We start from the raw sequence: 18,175 nt of genomic DNA on the forward strand, positions 1-18,175 counted from the left end.
TAGTTGCTACCTACATGTTAGTCACTCAGTTATTAGATCAACTGACATGGTATCACAGTGTTTATGTTCAAGTAACTCTTATTTTACTTAATAATATCCTAAAAGTGTATGCATAGTGGTGCTGACAATTCAGATATACCAAAGACAAGTCATAAAAGATTTCCATTAAGTAAAATGGGTCATATCCTAAGGTTGCTATGATATATGGTAAGAACATATTTGTGAAATTGTGAAGAAGAAGAAATAAATTTTTGTTACTTTTGCTGATTCACCTCAATCTGCAAAAGTTATGGCCAAAGTGTATAATAAATTGCTAGCCAAGAAGGAAAAGGCATGGAAGGAGTGGAAGACATGAAAATAAACATATTTCTGTTGACAACAATTAGGTTCAGTACTATCTGTGGTTTAAGGTATCCACTGCGGGGTCACAAAACTTATCCCTTTTGGATAAGGGAGGGCTCCTCTTAAAAAATAATAATTAGTTTAATACTGACCTTTTCAATGACTTACTTTCTGAAGTGATTTTCTACCTATGTGGCAATATATTTAACCCTTCTGAGAAGAAGACTTAAGATCTGTCAGATTCAGGATTTAACTGCAGGTTCAATGCTTACTAACTGTAGGGCCCTGAAAAATTTACTCACAATCTCTAAAATTTAATTTCTTCTCCTTTGAGATGGGAAAAATAATAATGCGTATTTCATCAGGTCGATTTCAAGGTTTAAATGAGTTTAGCTGAGTGCGTGACACAGATTTCTATTTCACTGAATTTTAATAGTTGATTACTTTTGCTAAATGATATGAATGACGTAAACCAGAATATATCATATGATATAATAATAAGAAGTATACAAAATGATAGAAATCATTTATTGAGATTACAATATTTGCTTATACAATTAACTCAGTGCTTTAGGTAAGTTTAATCATTTCAATAACTAGATAGAGATAAATCAGAGGCTGAGTAACTTTAATAAAATATTAAAATTAGGGAAAAATATTGTAAATCCAACCTCTAGTTAATGCGTTGAAGAGTTTTGATCCTTAAAAGCTGTCAGTGGTTATCTAACATGCTTATTATTAACAAGAACATGTGCTATTACCCTTAATTATCACTTTTAAGTCTTTGAAACCACAGCTTCTTTATTTGTAAGTAATGTGCATCCAGACCAGGTTTGGAGATGTTGAGCACACTAATTGGCTTCTTACTTTGTTTTGTTTTTGTTTTGTTTTGTTTTGTTTTTGTTTCTTCTGAGATGGAGTTTCACTCTTGTTGCCCAGCCTGGAGTGCAGTGGTGTGATCTCGGCTCATTGCAACCTCCACCTCCCGGATTTAAGTAATTCTCCTGCCTCAGCCTACCAGGTAGCTGGAATTACAGGCACCCGCCACCAAGCCTGGCAATTTTTTTTTTTTTTTTTCGTAGAGACGGGGTTACATTATGTTGGCCAGGTTGATCTCGAACTCCTGACCTCAGATGATCTACCCACCTCAGCCTCCCAAAGTGCTGGAATTACAGGCATGAGCCGCTGCACCCGGCTGGATTCTTATTTTAAACCACGTTTGCAAGCATGTGTGCCTTGTGCATTTCATTTAGGGATTTGGACATATACCACAGAGCAACACTTTGCCTTGATATGGCTGCTCTGTAAACAGATGGTAAATTCCTTACTGATTTCACTTAAGTGCATTTTTTTTCCAGAAACTTTGAAAATTCTAAACATTCAGAAATTGTACCCACATATACCTGTAATGTTATGAAGAGAGAAAAATAAATTTTTGATAATATAGTAAGTTTAACTTAGGTAGTTCCTGGACTGATGGATTTATTTTCTCTATGGTTTTCACACTAATATATGATTGTTTCTTCCATTTGGGCTAGGTTTTAATAAAGGCGCCTCTTATTTATAGTGTACCTCTTAATTGACTTAATTTACTCTGATTATATAACTGCAAATTGGCAGATGTAAAATTTATGTAAATGGTGTTTCTCAAATTTCAAAATAAAAGCATTTCTGTTTCCTTCAATCATGCAATTTAAAATCAAGAAAACATGCAAATGTTAAATTGGGAAGTTGGAGTTTGACAGTATATTTATTTGATTTTAACAACAAAAAAATGTAGCTTTGCATATAAAGTGCATGAATTTCAATCAACAATGATATAAGTAGGAATAGCAGAGATGATTAAAAATGCTACCTCAATTCTATATTCTAAGTATATCTTTATACCTCCTATTAGCTCTATGCTTTTTATTTCCCATCATCTTTAGTGATAAATGACCATAAAATTCTCACACCATGAAGGAATTTCAAAGTTATAGTTTCAAGTGTTTCTTGCATAGCTTCAAAATATAAAAACCAGAAAATTGAATACAATTTTCCAAACTGCCATGGATAATGGAAGAAGAAATTCCACGTTGATTTCATTAAGATTAAATGCTGTTTCCCCCATACAATAAATTGTCTTTACAATTTGCCAACTAAGTAAAAAAAATTGTATTATATTCTAATATTAAAGCCACCTCATATGCTATTGTCTTCACAGGGACAATAAAACATAAAGACATTCTATTCTGTGTTTCTATTTACTGAAGATAATTGTGTTAAAACAATAGGTAATGTTGGATATTTTAGAAGGAGATACAAATTAAACACACATATAATTTAATGTGGAAGTATGTATGTTTACATGCACACACTTATCTACATATAGTCATTAAACACTTGGATTTGCAAGGACTACACAAATAAACATATGTGCACTTGAAAAAACCATAAGACACTGTGAAATAAGCTTTGGTGTAAGAATTAAGTCTATATACTACACTAATGCTTATTTAAGATCCATTAATGTGAAATTTTAGTTGAAGATCATTTTGTTGTGGAAAGAGATTTGGGCTCTGATCACGATAGAAGGAAAAAATAATACTCAATACTGCAGCAACCTCGCTTCTAATATCAGTTCCTTCTCAAATTCTACTTTATAATATTCATGATATATTCTTATCTTTATGGACTATGATGTATAGCATTGCCATTAATTTATAAAGTACACTGACAGACATTTTGGAGAAAGCTTAAATTTATTTTGAGCTATTTCAGGAATATAAAATGAATAAAGAATCTAAAGTATTCTCTGTCTCCACTATTAACAAATAAAACTTAAAACAGAGTTGAATCATTCCTACAAACTTTTACTGATTGTATTCTTCTTCCACACAGAGATATTTACAATTCTGAATTTATATTTATTACCTCTTTACATTCTTTATATTTTACTTTATATGTATGCACTCTGAAATGTTGTGGCTAAACTAGAACTATGTATATCAATATAAATGAATTAAAAAACATAATTTTATAAAATATTAAAAGAAATTAGTTGGTGAAAAACTAAGTAGTAAATATAACAACAATTACATGAAGTTTTGTTCAGTTTCATGTCTACCTATAAATATTGTGTAATTTTCTATGTCTCTGATAGTTTCTTCTACATATAGTTTGCTAAATAATACATAAGATTTTCTTAAAAAATCTTGATCCCCCTAACTTCCACTCACTAGTAGAGTCTTATCAACTTGATTCTATAACCGAGGGACCATGATCAACTGTGTTCATTATATCAGATCCCTTGGAAGCAACCAATATTTTCTTTCTGTCTCCTGACATCTGATATTGCCACATAACATCTAACAGCTTTGCTTATCAAGATATACCTTCGTTCTGAGGGTCTGATTTTTTTTTTCTTTTTAGTGTCATCATTCATATAAACCACTCATTCTGTTTTTTTTTTAACTGCTGATATTTTATCACTGTATCACTATCTGGCAGAAACACATAAGGTCTTTTAAAACTTCCTATCCCATTACACTGATATAAAATATAACATATAGAATAATAACTGCTCATCAATAGCATTTGACGTCAGGATCTATTTTAATTAAGACTCACATTTTCTGATACATGTGAAACAAAAATACTTCTCTGTTAAATGGACTGCTTAATACTTTTACAAAAAGATCTTCATAAAGTGTGAGAAACAATTTAAGTATAATAATAATCTTGGTTGCTGCCATTTTTCTTCCTCTGTTTTTGTCATAAAAAGGCAATCTGTGCAATCCTGTATTATAGAAGGACATAGAGCATAGAGAGAAAAAAAAACAATTAAATTAATTACATATTCTAAGCAAGATTAGAAAGCAGTAATAACCCAAAGAGAAAGATAAAATACCACTGGATAGTGGAATTCTAAAAACTGTAGAGACATTTCCCATTAGAATTAAATTACATAAAAAACAAAGTTACCACTAGCCCTTATCAAAAGTTCCTGTGTCTTGTGAGAGCAGAAACAATCACGTCAGACACATATATTGAGAAAATGTAATGAAGAGCAATGAAACTTAATTGAAGTGCTTTTGGCCACTAGGGTCAGGCCTTCAGTGGATTAGAGGCACATACTATTAGGCATTGCTCTTGCTATTTCCATTTAATGTCAATTTAATGTAGGTGCACGCACTGTTCTTGTGCTCCAATTAAATTAGTCAAAGTTATATTTTGAAATGTTCCAATACAGAGTTAACCTTGGGGAAATACAGTAATCATATTAGAAGATGATATATTTTAATAAATATTTTACTGAAAGAAATAATTGCATTATATTAACAATCTGTTATTTCACTGGAATAAATTACATCGGCTTTCAACATGTCTACATTTAAATATTTCATCTGCCTTATTCATCCTGAAGTTACACACACACACACACACACACACACTCAACAAATATCACCTGTTTGCAACTATACAATGAAGGTTAGTTCTTTTCTTATTTTCTTTAAACATGTCTACATTTAAATATTTCATCTGCCTTATTCATCCTGAAGTTACACACACACACACACACACACACACACACTCAACAAATATCACCTGTTTGCAACTATACAATGAAGGTTAGTTCTTTTCTTATTTTCTTTAAATATTTTTTCTGTTCTTTGACCTGAAATAAGATTTATTCTCTTGCGCATTTATCTAGTCATTCCAGTTGTAGCAGTTGCCTATTTGAATAGATAGTTTGAGGTCAGAATTTCACACCAGGAGAGCCTGAGAGGACAATGTTTTATTTCACTGTGTATCTCCAGTGGGACATGACTGTCACCCTCATAAGTAATAAATAAATAAATACCAAATATTTCTAAGAATTGTGAATTGAGATATGTAAATAATCAAGTAGAGATGAAATAGCAGAATAAATGTGATGCATATAAATAAATATTTATTTTCTTCTAAAAATAAAACTGACAAAAGTTATAAAGTTAATAGGTGAATATTTGGCCTTCTTTCTAATATGTTATTGTAGAAAATCACATAGATATTTAATAATTCATATGGTTTCAGATAATAACTCTGGACATTTATTAACACTCTTATATTTAAGTCTCCTCACACACTCACATATAGGACCCCTATTGGCCTTTCTTAGAGGAATAGTGCTTTGCTATCAACTCTGAAAAGTTTGAGGTAATTTATGAAGAGCAAATTTCATGAGTTACCACAAACAACAAAATAAGATGAAGGAACTGATGTTATTCTTCAGATGCCTTAGCCCTTACTCTTGCTGTTCATTTTTATCAAAATCCAGATGTCAAAAACTTTAGTACTCCACAAGAGAAATTCATAGTTGAAGATGATCTTGACAGACTGTAACATGTGCATAATATGACTTGTTTATGGTTTAAAAGAATAAATATATAGACTTACTAATACAGGCTAATTGATATGACAAAACACATGAGAAAGCAAAATCCTTGTGATTTAGAATTAATAAAAATACTATTGATGGATAGTTAGGTTGATTCACTGCCTTTGGTATTATAAATAGTGCTGCAATGAACATACAGGTGCATGTGTTTTAAAGCTGAATAATTTATATTCTACTGGGTGTATACCCAGTAATGGGATTGCTGGGTTAAATGCTATTTCTGTCTTTAGGTGTTTGAGGAATTGCCACACTTTCTTGCCAGAGCTAAATGATGAGAACACATGGACACACAGGGGGAACAACATGCACTGGAGTGTTTCGGAGGGTGGAGGTAGGAGGATGGAGAGGATCAGGAAAAATAACTAATGGATACTAGGCTTGATAACTGGATGATTAAATAATCTGTACAACAAAATCATATGAGACAAATTTTCCTATGTAACAAACCTGCACTTGTACCCTCAACTTAAAGTAAAAGATTAAATAAATAAATAAATAAATAAATAAATAATAAGAATAAAATAGAAAAAAATAATGAAAATAATATTGAGACTCCCCAGGAGCTCTAGCTACAGATACAGCACATACAACTCTGTATGTAATTTAAACAAAATACAGAATACTATCACAAAATTCACCAATTGACAAGGACTATTAGGTACAAAAAGACAAATATTAATTAAGAACTAAATTTCTAGAAAAAATACATTTATTGTACTTTAATATTTTATTTTCAAAGAAATAATTATTATACTGAATGATAAACCTAAAGACACTGAAAATATTCAGCCCAGAAAGAAAATGTATAAAGGAGATAGTACAGATAATATTAGACAACAGTGAAATTGCAAAAAATAGCATAACATGGGGAAAACAATAAGTGCAAAGTTTGTTCTTTGAAAAAAAATAAAATAAGAGAGAAAAATCTCTAGCCAGATTGATCAAGAAAAAAAAAAACATGTAAAAATAATATTAGTAATGCTAAAGCAAAAATAACTGCATTTTAAAATGAGAGTACTTTATTATAGTAATAACTTGAAGATTTTGCTGGAATACCAGAATTCTTAGAAAAAATATAACCTGCATCTGAATCACAAAAATATGAATACTCCTATAAAATTGAAATAATCAAAATATTTCTTATCAAACTACAAGAAAAACACCAGACCCAGTGATTGCCAATATAAAGGTCTATAAGGCTTTCATAGAGTATATCATTCTAATGGTATCCAAATATTTTCAAGTAATTTATAAAGAAATATCTTCTATCTCATTCAGTGAAGCCATGTCACCTATATACCAAAAGATGATGGGAATATTATCAGATAGGTATAGTGAATTTCTTCATCAACAAAGCTCCCAATATTTTTCATAAACTATTAATGTCCAACTCTAGCAGTATATTAAATGGTAATTCAACATGAAAAGTTGATTTATCCTGGGAATTGGCAACGGGAGGTGAACAAACAAAATCTATAAAAAAACTCGTCAGTACATTAAAGGAGTGAAGACAATGAAGAGAATACAGGATAGACGGATTCAGAATAAGTGTTCTTCAAGTCTGACATGTCTTCATAATATAAAAACCATCTTAAAAAACTAAAAAACAAAGAGAATTTCTTTGTCGTGATAAGGATTATCTGCAAATATCTTACTACATAACATCAATCAATAAGGAAATGTTGGAAAAATTCTTCTAAAATTAGGAATAACGCAAGGATCTCTGCAATCAAAATTTATCTTTCACATTGTCTTGGTAATTCTAACAAGCACACTAAAACTTTCAAAATAAATTAATTCTAGGGAGATTGAAAAAAGTAATAAAAACACACTGTTTCCAAAGATATCATGATGGATTGTCATAGAGAACTCCCTCGCCCAAATTTGCAGGTTCGTTACTAGGAAAAATTGACAAGGTATATAGCTATAAGATTCATAAAAAGAAAATAAATTGTGTTTCTATACATGTACTTTACATCTGTTTCTCAACAGCCAGTGATGTGCGTATCATATAAAAATTACCTGGTCTATCAAAGATAACTTTTGCCATATTTATAAGTCTTGCTGTTATATGTCATTGTCCTAATTAATTATTTTTTTAGATTTTACTAATTGCATCTCACAGAGTGTTTTGTTTACTTATTTTTAATGATTTCACTTTAAAATTTCATGTGTATTGTAAAAGAACAACTGAAGAACAGAAGTAAATTTTTGTTATGTTTAGAAACATAAAACATCTTATAAATCATGCTTTAGAAATAACTTATTTATTATTAATGTGTCAATTTTGATTTTATCCCAAATCCTATCATCCTTCTTTTGGCTTGACAAGGATTTAGCTTTGCCATTTACAGTTGGGACAGGTTAGTTTTGAGGATATGCAAATTTCACACAAGTTTGAGCTGAAGGAAAATATCCTCAAACACTTCTGAAAATAAATATTTAGTGTGGTATATAAATGCATTGTCCAATGGTGCTCATACTCTCTAGTCAGTTTTCAGATACATATATGTGACAGGAAGTTACACATAAAGCAACGAGCTATCTCAAAGGGTTAATACCACATTACAATGAGCATTGTGCAACACACAGTATATGAATGTAATTCTGAGACTAGCAGAAAATATAAAGAGTCCATGGCTCAGTAGTTTCTGGGGCATATTACAGCCTTTACTGAGTAAGGCATACAGTTCCTACCTGCAAGACTTTGGGAACATATAGATAGGTATGCTATCTTTGGCTGTAGGGTGATGGTACTTAGTATACGTTAAGATGATATTAAAGCCATGTAGCGAGCCAACAAAGCACATGAAGGAAGGCTGGCAAATATAGAGTCAATAATAAGATATGAGGATGTGTGCGGTAGCTCACGCCTATAAACCCAGCACTTTGGGAGGCCAAGGCGAGTGGATCACCTGAGGTCAGGAGTTCCAGACCAGCCTGGCCAACATGCTGAAACCCCCCTCTCTACTAAAAATACAAAAACTAGCCGGTTGTGATGTCATGCACCTGTAATCCCTGGTACTCGGGAGGCTGAAGCAGGAGAATCGTTTGAACCCAGGAGGCAGAAGTTGCAGTGAGCCAAGATGGCGCCACTGCACTCTAGCCAGGGCAACAGAGTGAGACTCTGTCTCAATAAATAAATAAATAAATACATAAATAAATAATATGAGGCACAATTCTGAGACATACTGGTACTGTGCATTTTATTCACAAGAAGGAATGAATGCGAGTCAAATTCATTTAAAATAATAGATTCATCATTCAAGGTGGGATCACTTGAGCTACATCATTTTCTAGGTTCATCTGAACCTAGAAAAAAAAGCAGAAGAGTAGATTGTTTACCCACTTGGAATTAGATAATCAGAAATGAATTAATATCAGATGTAAAAAGTTGAGACCAAAAATAAATTCCTTCAGTCATTACTTAAACTAGGGAAAATATATATTTTATAATACCTACTGGTGATATTTGTGTTACTGAGGCTATGGAAAGAAAGGGAATAGAGAGGCCAGACTAATGACATGGGTTCTTTTCGTACTCTTTAATAGACAATCCCATTTGTTATTAGTTTATAGATAGCTGTCAACTCCATTCACTGAAGATGTTTGTAAGAAGTAAAAGTAAATTAATAATATCATGAACTCAGAAAAAATAGAGCGGAAGTAGATACACCCTTATCATACAGCCATTGAATGTTAAATATACTCCTTTTAAAACTTCCTATATGGAATGATTTTTGATATTGTACCTATTTTCCCATTAGTCTACACTATTAGCTTTTAACATAAAGGGGCTGTTAGAAAACAATTAAACACAGAAACAAAAATCAATTTATAATGAGATTTTGAAACCACCCAAAGATCTTTTGTTATTTTATTTTATTTTATTTTGTTTACTTTTTGAGACAGAGTCTTGCTCTGTCACCCAGACTGGAGAGCAGTGGCATGATCTCGGCTCACTGCAACCTCCACCTTCGGGGTTCAAGTGGTTCTCCTGCCTCAGTCTCCTAAGACCTTTTATTTTTAACAATGTAGAAGAAATAGAAGAGAGGGGCTGCTATTTTAAATGCCATAAATCATTTTGGAGTTTTTATAATGTCTGTGGGAAATGAATTCAATTTAAAGTACTAACATGTAGAAAAAAATTATTTCAAGTCCTCTCATATTTGAAATGAGTAACAGTGTTTATATTTATAAACTGTCACTGTTTACTATATTTTTATGGTTTTTGGTGTTCACAAATTATTAAAATTCATTTTACGAGCTTGACACTCATAAAAATATAAATATTTACCATTTAGACAAGTCAATCTCTGTAATAAAACTAGTCAACCAGAGTTCATATTTATTTCTATTGAATGGAAACTAATAACAGCAATAGAAATAGAAAACTATATCTTTTTTGACAAAGAGCTTAAAAGTTTAATCTCATAAAGAAAATTTCTTAAACTGATTAGTGAAATAAGGTTTTCTGTTCAGTAATAAATTCTCCTTTCAACTCATAGAAGAAAGTTAAATAATTTACCTAAATAAAGAAAATACTTCTAAGTTCAAAAAATGTGCTTCATAATAGCTTTTCTTAATTGAAGTGTTGTTCCTTTTAAAAGGGAGAAATATCTCTGATGAAGTTTTCTTTCTCAGAGACTTATACTACATTTTTATTGACAAGATCATACCAATTTTTCTACATATATTTTTTTCATTTATCCAAAGGGAACAAATGTATTGTTCTATGTTATTCATATTGTCAATAACATGTAAATACCATGTTATTTTATTAATCATGCATGCTTATCTGTGATTCATCTGTTTATTCATTAGTTTCATTAAATTATCTATAATTTCCTTGGTGTTAGAGACCTGTTTTTTTACTTACATTTTCTTCCAGTACTGATTTCAATTTGAGAAGATATAAATATGAAGTTGATTGTTTTAAATGTATAAATAGGAAATGTATACATACGTAGGTAGATGTAAAGATGGGAGATGGTAAATCATCCTCCCATATAAACCGTGCTATTGTAGTATGTGTCTTGATTTCCTGTATTGTTGGAAAAAAAAAAAAAAACTATCTCAAATGACAACATTTAATTATTACTTTACTTTTTAAAACATATGGTCATTTTTTGATCTTTTAAAAATATTTTGGCTGGACATAGTGGCTCACATCTGTAATCCTAACACTTTGACTGGCTAAGGCAGGTGGATCACTTAAGCCACAGGAATTCAAGACCAACCTGTGCAACATGGCAAAACCTCGTCTCAACAAAATATACAAATATACAGAAACATATGCACTCACTCCTGTGGTTCTAGCTACTTTGGAGGCTCGGGTAGGAGGATCACTTGAGCCCAGGAGTTGAGGCTACAGTGAGCCGTGATCAGGCCACTGCACTTCAGCCTGGGCAACAGAGTGAAACCTTGTCTCAAAAAACAAGCACACAAAAAACCAAACTATATATACATACAAATATACATATTTTTTATTCTTAACATACAGTCTTCTTAATTGGTTTTCTAAAAATATGCTTATAATTAAAAATGTATTTGTCTTGTAAATAATATAACCTAAAATATACTATATAGTGAATGCAGACATCAATTAAAAATTAATCAGATTTGTTTTTTCATGCTCCACAACTCCACATTCATTCATTCTATAAACCATTTATGCAAAAATATGTAATATATATTGAATGCAGCTCTATATGTTTTCCTAATTAGCACATGTTTAATTTATCAGGTTTGAATACAAAGCCTCATGATTTTAATTTTTAAATAAGTTAAACATGGTTTTTATATCTCCATTAACTTGATTTAACAATACTATATTTAAAAGTTTATTGAATTTTGTAACAAAATCAATGAATAATTCACATTTACTTAATTACTTTCTTCAGAAGCAGTAAACTCTTCATTAACTTAGGGGTTATGGTTTATGTAAAACACTATAGATTCATTTCAATTTTTATAAAATGTTAAATAGGTACACATAAAACTTTTATGGAATTTTAACCACAGTCAATATTTGCTTCACCTAACCTTGTAATTCAGCTCTATGGTAGATAAATTATCTTGCTCAATAATACTCAAAAATAAACTGCCATTACTATTTACCTATTGGTCCATCTGAAAAAGCAGTGTTCATATTGAGTTGGAAACATATTTATCAAACTCCTGATATGTACCTGGAATTATCTATCCTTGACACTGAAGAAAAGTTGCTGAATAAAAAAGACATAGTTCTTGCCATATTAGAGACTAGATTTGGAGCAGGGAGAGAAACAAATACACATACACACTCATACAAATATGGCTGAAAAGTACAGCAGCAACATTCATTTTTAATAATGATAAGCACAATAACGCAACAGAGGGAGTCAAACAATAGATGTTCTATATTCATGTGAGCCAAGAAAGATCTCAGATATGATGGCATTTGAACTAACACCTAAAAGATGAGGAGTCAGGCATAGAAGGAAGGAAAGAAAGGGGAATATGGCAGAAAGAAAAATTAAGTACACGAGTTCTAAAGCAGAAATGTGTATGATGTATTTGAGAAACCGGAAGAAGACCAGAGTGGCTGGATCATGATGTGGAATAAGAGATGAATTCAAAGAATTTGGAGAATACAAGCTACAGTCAAACTAATCCATGTGTAAATGCAATGTTAGAGACCAGTTTTCACAAATACATAGAAATATAAAGAAGTATGTTTCTCAGTAGAAGCAAGATCTCTTGTGTAGGACAAAGTTAAATGACGAGAACAGGCTAACATTACCAACAAATACACCCCTCAATGTGTAATGTTTCTAGACTATAAACTTATTCTCAATCAAGTATTCAAATCAAGGAATGTACAGGCTGGAGGAAGTGCTCTGTTCTATGTATTAATTCAATAGCAAAATGTCAGTGACAATACACCTTCAACACGTCTCCTGTAGAATTTCCTTTTCATCAACCTTCATGTAGCAGAGGGAAAGAGCATAGAATACCATGGGTGGAAAGTTGTTTTATTTGTCTAAAAGTCTCATAGGTTACACTCATTTACCTCTACTTGAAAATAACTCAGTTACATGGCCACACTGAACTGGAAGGGATGTTGGGAAATACAATCTAGGGAGAAGGACAACTGATATTTTAATAGACCCTGCCACAGTGCGGCACTTTTAAATTTCAGGTCATGTTATTTCTGTGTTTATTAAAGTTACTTCATTTCCTCATTGTCTAGGGAGTAGGCAGGACCTGTAATCTAATTCAATAAATTAGATGTAAGTTGTTTTTAACTGATACTTATACTTTATGATAGCTAATAAAACAACAATATTTTAAGTATTTCTTGTCTGACAGCTACATGAATACTATACATTTAGTGATATAAGAAAAAAAAAGAATTACAAGCCTGGTATAGAGAAGGATTATATTATTCATAGAATATAACAAACAATATGTATCTTGAAATTTGAGTTAGCCAGAAGAAATATTCATACAGTAAAATGACTTCACTGGTCATTTGATGATGAAAATCTGATTAATTTTACATATAAAAAAGAAATATGTGCTTAAAGCTTGACTTCTTCATGATCTTTAGCAACTACTTTGAACCACCTATGGTCTAAATTAAAGCGACCATCAACTCTAGAGAAATTTCTAATTATGTCTGTTCATTGTCTGAATTTTAATGCATCTGAATGCACCTTCCATCAGCATTTCAGAGTCAGTGCTCTAGCCCGTCATCTGAGAATACGCTTTTCTATGTTATTTGTCAGTCCCCATAAATATACTGAATTGGAGAAATTATCTGTGTTAAATGCTTTAGATGATATTTAACACAATCACTCTTCTAGGTGATCTTTTGTCTGTCCTTGAGAGCCAAACCACACAGACATAAGCTCACTGAGCTTTACTTTAGCATTCAACACTTGGTTGTTGTCTAAAGAAGTTAAATTGTCCAGCCATTTGAAATCTGTGACTTCATTATCTGCATGAACACTGCAGAAAAAAGTATCACTCTGTGCTCTCTTTACAGAGCCTCAGGTGAAGATTTAAGTTCATATTGCTTTTAGAAGAGATATGCATGGTACAGTTCACATCCTCTAAGGAATCAATGTTTTTTCTCTTTCTGATGATAATAATCCCAAAAGTGGCTATGTGTTGCTGTTTCCTCTTGCCTGCTTTAAGAAAAATAAGCAAATAATTAGAAAGTAATTTATGGCCAATGAATTTGTGGTCTTCGATTTCTTTGTTACATTTATCTCGTACTTTTTTGAGATAAAGCTTTTTTATATATATTTTAACTTCCTTTGGCATTCTTACTATTATTTGTCTCAATGCTTTCTTAAGAAGATTAAGATCTGCACAAATAAAAATGTCATAAACTCTAAGTTTTACTGAGGCAACTGTTGAAGGTGGGGTTTCAGCAGGATTGCTCAGGGCTCTCATCACTCCACATGTCTATCGGTACTATAGCCTGCATTTATGTTCCTCCAAAATTTATATGTTGAAACTCCAACCCCCAATGTGATGGTGTTAGGAGATAGGGCCTGTGGGAGTTGACTAGAGGTCAAGAAAGTGAAGCCTTCATGAATGGGATTAATTCTATATAAAGGGATGGAGAGATCAGAGTTCTGCCCTTCTGCCATGTGAGGACACAGTCAAAAGATGACCATCTATGAACCAGAAAGAGGGCAATAGCGCATTTGCCAGTGCCTTGATCTTGGACTTCCCAGACTCCAGAACTGTGAGAAATATATAACTGTTCTTTATAAATGACCCAGTTCATGTTACTTTGTTATAGCAACCTGAACTAACACAGTAAACAACACTTACTTGGATGGACACTTTAGTATTGTTTCTATTCAAACTTATTTGAAGATTTACATAGCCAGTTGTATCTCCATATTGTTCTGCTATATATATATTAAAATAATACAAAACCATTTCGTGGAGTGGATGAGAGTGCTGTCTCTAATTTTAATTTTACTGTTTCATGTCTGTGATGTCCTACCTTGTACTAATGTGCAAGCACATGCATATGAGTGTTGTCCTTGGGTTTAAACAAATCTAAAGATTTTTCAAACAAAAGAAATAATAGACAAATTAAGAAGTCTAGAAATAACTTTCAATTGTACAGCCAAAAAGGAGAATTGACATTTCTTTGAAGTAGGTTTTTTTCAGCATTAATTAAGTGCAGACTCTTCTGAATTTCTCTTTCTTAAGTCATGTCTCCTGTCAAACTCTTAGAGCCACTGAACTCCTGGAAACATTCTGGAACTACTGAGCACTGAGTATCTCAAATACCTGCTAAGAAAGCACAGACTGGGGATTTATGCACCAGGAAGCTTGAAAAGGGGGCAAATGTAACAATGTCCATATAGTGATTTACATTTTACAAGTTGTTTTTACATGAAATATCTCATTTGATTCAGGGAAAAAAGAAAAGAATAAAAATGAATAAATGAACAAACAAGCAAACATTGTGAGATGAAGAATGAAAAGTAGAATTAGTCTTCAGAATTTATAACAATAGTTGTGGAATTTGAATGTCAAAGAGGTTAAATAACTCCTCAAGTTTCCACGGTTGAACAACATTGTACTAGATTAGTATGTTGATAGACCACCTCATTCAAGACCTGTGTATAGTTTCAAAATTAAGCTAATTACTTTTCCAGTTCCCCATGTCTGAACACGCATGAAAGATTAAATCTAGCTAGAGTTACCCTGATAATTTTTGTAAATAATAGTGTCCGAATTGCATTGCAATTTTAATTTTAGGTCACATTAAAGAAGTCATTTTCTTAAAAGTTCCTATATTTTTACTGGAAGATTATAAACATTAATGTTTGAAAGAGTATAGTGCAAAGTTAACTTTCATCTTAGTTTTCAAAGTTGTATTATCTGCTATTAGTATCTACTACTAGTATCTATGTTCCATGTCTCTTTGCTTGATTTTATCTGTTTGATTTTCTAGACCAGAAAACAAGAATTTTCATTTTAATATTAAGACAAACCTTTAAGTAATATGTCAAAAGAGAAAATACTCTCGTCTAATGTGCAAAAACAGTACTCAGTAGCAAATTGCTTTATTTTCTTTTTTCATCATATAAAATAGGAAAAGTAGATTATGTGCTTGAGAAGGAAAAAAGACATTGGAATAGTAATATTAGAATGAAAAATTTCCTTTTGACAAATATTGCTAGGAAAAATATTAATACATGTTAATTTTCCAGTTTTTATAAAGATTTGTGTGCATGTGATTGTCAATTTGTGAATTATTTGTAAATAGCTATAATTTCAAATATTCACTGATATAATTGTGTCTGGCTGCAGTAAAGTTGCATATAGTGTAGCAGGATGAGCCGCAGACAAAATTCCTCAGACAACAAATTAAAGAAGGAAGGGGTTTATTCGGCCGGGGGCATCGGCAAGACTCCTGTCTCAAGAGCTGAGCCCTCCAAGTGAGCAATTCCTGTCCCTTTTAAGGGCTCACAACTCTAAGGGGGTGCATGTGATAGGGTCGTGATTGATTGGGCAAGCAGGGAGTACATGACTGGGGGCTGCATGCGCCAGTAATTAGATAGGAACAAAACAAGATAGGGATTTTCACAGTGCATTTCTATACAATGTCTGTAATCTATAGATAACAGAGCCAATTAGGTCAAGGGTTGATCTTTAACTTGACCTGGCCCAGGGTGTAGCACAGTGCTGTCTCCCTGTAGATTTCATTTCTGCCTTTTAATTTTTACTTCTTCTTTCTCTGGAGGCAGAAATTGGGCACAAGAAGACATGAGGGATGGTATTCTCCCTTAATAGTACTTTGTGTATCCCTCACTCATCATGAAGCATGTCAAATGCAATGAGCAGTAGAGCATAGCTGGCTTGTGGAAACTTCTCTCCCTTTCTATGCTTCACTGCTTTCTGTCTTGACCCAGGAAAGAATATCAGCATTTTAACATCACAATTAAACTATCAAACAGTACAAGTTATATCACTAATCAAGTTGAGGGAGAAAAAAGAAACTATTGTTATTTTCCTTTATAAATCAAAACTGACTTTTTAAAGGAAATTTATGAACTGCTTTAGCAATATTCATTAAATTCCATAAAAAATTATTATGAAGTGTTGGAGGCCCCAATTTTAAGTAATATAAAACGTTTGTATTTTTCAGCAAAACACTTTTACTAAGAGCAAGATCTAAGAATTAAACACAAATAAGGTACAGTTTTAAATTACATTCACTATATAACACTTAAGATGTCTACATCAAATGAGAAACATTTGAATTTTCCCTTTTTATGGCATATATGCTGTTGGGTAAATATAATTAAAAATAAAAGTTACTCCAAACCTAGAAAACTTCTCTGCAAATGTAGAAGTAAAAGAAAACAACTTTTATAACTGAATAGGTATCAAAACAGGATGTGATGTTCATCACAGACAATCTGCTAAGGGAATGCAAAGACAGGAATGAATATTATCATTTTGTATAGTGAAACAGATCTAATCCATTGCATATGTGTTCTCAAGATAAACAATGACTAGTGCTCAAATAAGAGGCCCCGACAGCACCATTTAACACATAAAAGTCATTCTATAATCAACAGGTCATTAAAGTGGCCAACTGTGTTTATGAGTTGGCTAATTCAAAATTAATAAATAAATCAACTTTTCACATCCTTCTCATGAGAGAATTTTATAACTTGGAGTGAAGCACTCACTGAGTTAGGCTCCTTCCTTCACAAAAAACTGGGAAATAAGGGCACTACCCCTTTCTTGATGATTACATTTCTAAGAGAAGATTCCCAAGACCTGGAGAAAGATATTCTGTGTTTTAAACCTGACAAGAAGCTTATTTAACTTTTAAAAATATTTCCATATATTTCAAAAAGACAGAAGAATAACTTAAAACTGTAAGTATTATAAAATAAATGTTATAGGAAAGGGGGGAGTCTCCTCTCTTATTTTAAATATAAATAATTAAACCTCTTATTTTTTATTTGTTTGGTTTTATATTCCACATAGATTATGTATCTATAGAGTGACTAAGTTTTCAATACATTCTGCTAAATAATACCATATGATAAAATGTTAATTTTTTAGGCCATTTTTCTCATAGGCAAATTTCTTTTTTGAAATACATTATCTAAGTTTACCATTAACTACTATTGGTTATTAATAACTACTAGCAACTTTAGTAACTATTCAAAACTCGGTGACAGTGGGGGAAAGAGGTGTCATACAGCATATCTGCTGATATTGCTTTCAGTAGGCAAATGGAAGCATCATAATGAACGTACCCTTTTATTATTAAATAACATGCTTTCCTCTGAGACCCTGTAGGCTATTATGCTATTTAGATGATCTGATTTCCTTAACATCTTCTTGGACACCTTGCAGTCTGTTTACATATGT

At 32.0% G+C, this 18,175-nt stretch overlaps 1 long non-coding RNA gene across 1 annotated transcript in view; it reads right to left on the bottom strand.

The window, feature by feature from the left end:
- Positions 1-3,793: 3,793 nt before the first annotated feature.
- Positions 3,794-18,175, bottom strand: part of LOC105513696 — a 56,791-nt gene continuing 42,409 nt past the window's right edge. The window contains exons 2-3 of the long non-coding RNA XR_001002073.1: positions 4,930-4,999; positions 3,794-4,120 (exon numbers count right to left, since the gene is read on the bottom strand). This is a non-coding gene — a long non-coding RNA (uncharacterized LOC105513696). The remainder of the gene's footprint in view (positions 4,121-4,929; positions 5,000-18,175) is intronic.

Source organism: Colobus angolensis, unplaced genomic scaffold (assembly GCF_000951035.1).
Source record: "Colobus angolensis palliatus isolate OR3802 unplaced genomic scaffold, Cang.pa_1.0 Scaffold235, whole genome shotgun sequence".
NCBI lineage: Eukaryota > Metazoa > Chordata > Mammalia > Primates > Cercopithecidae > Colobus > Colobus angolensis.